The sequence below is a fragment of the Cyprinodon variegatus genome, unplaced genomic scaffold (assembly GCF_000732505.1).
Source record: "Cyprinodon variegatus isolate N-32 unplaced genomic scaffold, C_variegatus-1.0 Scaffold471, whole genome shotgun sequence".
Taxonomy (NCBI): Eukaryota; Metazoa; Chordata; class Actinopteri; order Cyprinodontiformes; family Cyprinodontidae; genus Cyprinodon; species Cyprinodon variegatus.
This window is the reverse complement of record NW_015150924.1, coordinates 56235-58047: the sequence shown is the minus strand read 5'-3', so window position 1 is coordinate 58047 and position 1813 is coordinate 56235.

Genomic DNA, 1813 nt, shown 5'->3' with positions numbered 1-1813 from the left:
AACACATTCTCATTTTTTAAATTTGATTTATTTTTTAATTTATGCATTAAAATCTCTAGATTCACTCATTAAAGCATAACATCCAAATGTAAAAACATTTTCATTTCACACCTACCTTTGCTACTGGTGTGTTCAATGAAGAAAATCTATTTCATTGAAACCTTAAATCTGAGAGTCTGGGAGAAGATAAATAATACAATCTCTCACTGCTAAGCATTTAGATGGTTCAGTAACTGTTTTTTTAACTATATATTATCATGGTTTAAAAAAAGGGTCACTAAAGGAAAACAAACTTGCATCAATAGTATAAATATAAACTCAGCGTCCATTGTGCTCAAACCCATTGTTTGTCTTTCTTAACTGAGCCATGTATTTATGCAAAAAACTCTACTTACCTGAGATTACAGACACCCTGGGTATTAGACAAAATATCTGTTAAAAAATAATATAGTAAAACCAAAACCAACCAAGTAGCAAAAAGTAGGAATAACCTTAAGATCCCCTTTAACAGCTCTTGTATATTACAGAACAATTGAATGTAATACCAATAATGGCCGCTAGGTGGTTTATAGAAAAGACCCATACATTTGAGGTCAGTAAAGGCTGCCCCTCAAAACAGCATGGGTTAAAATAATCATGTTGTAAAATAATAATAAATGATTTATTTACATTTTCAAGAATCTGCACTTTTTTAAACTAAAGTCAGGGAATGGCTCCTAATTGAAGAGGTTTTATCCTTTTATCCTTGCTGAATAAAACAACTAAAAAACCTCATACCAAACTGACAACAATGCCAAGCATAAACGTGCCTGGCATAAACTCATCAGGCCCATGAAACTTTGTTTTATTCTTGTATCCAAAACTGGCTCTTGAACACAAGTCAAAACTTCAAATCACTCTGCATGAGCAAACTCCCAGAAATCACAGCAGGTGTGTCGATTTAAAGAACAAAAAATGTGAAAGTCGGTGTGTGGGGAAAATGTTTAGTGTAGCTAAAAGGAATATCCTGATGAAATCGCTTATTTCCATATTTTATAAATCATGTTTTTAAGTTCAAACTGGAAGATTAAATATTTAAAATTTTGATTAAATCTCTATCTGGGGTTCAGCAAAATTGTGCAACTACTACTTGGACAATTACAATTAACATACGGGGTTTTGTATGATTGTTTTATTTTTATTTTTTAGAGATTTTTACTGTAAAAAAAAATGCTTCTTTTTATGGCAGATGTTTTGAAAATAACATTAGTGTGTGTAATTGGTTTAAACCAGTTCATGGATGAATTTATTTTTAATTAATTAACCACAGAATATTTTTTTTTATATAAAACAACTTAAAAAGATATATTTTATATAGAATTGGAACATGAGAATAGGCAAGAAAAAAGTACCATGGCTACGTAGTATCATTATGTGAGCAGCTTTATTTATTGTACATTTCAGCTGGCCTAAAAAGTCAAGGAAACTTGATTATCAGTTACCTACAGCATTTCAATTACTCAATTCCTATAAAACATTTCTGAATCAACAAAACAACACTGTGACTGTAAAATTGTGTCTGTTTTCAAGATCTACACATTTTGTGTAAATAAATTAACACTGTTATTTTTTTTTTTCTCTAAAAATACTGAAAGTTGCTTATTGTATGTTATCAATTATTGGAGAAAAAAAACCTGCTGTATTTACAGGGTTTTTAAATAGGTTTGGTCTTGTTTGTGTTTTATTTTTGCCTAACTTAAATAATCAAAATTACTATTCAAACGTTTCTTCCAGTCAATGAAAATTCACATAAAAACAGTACTGTTGTCAAAAA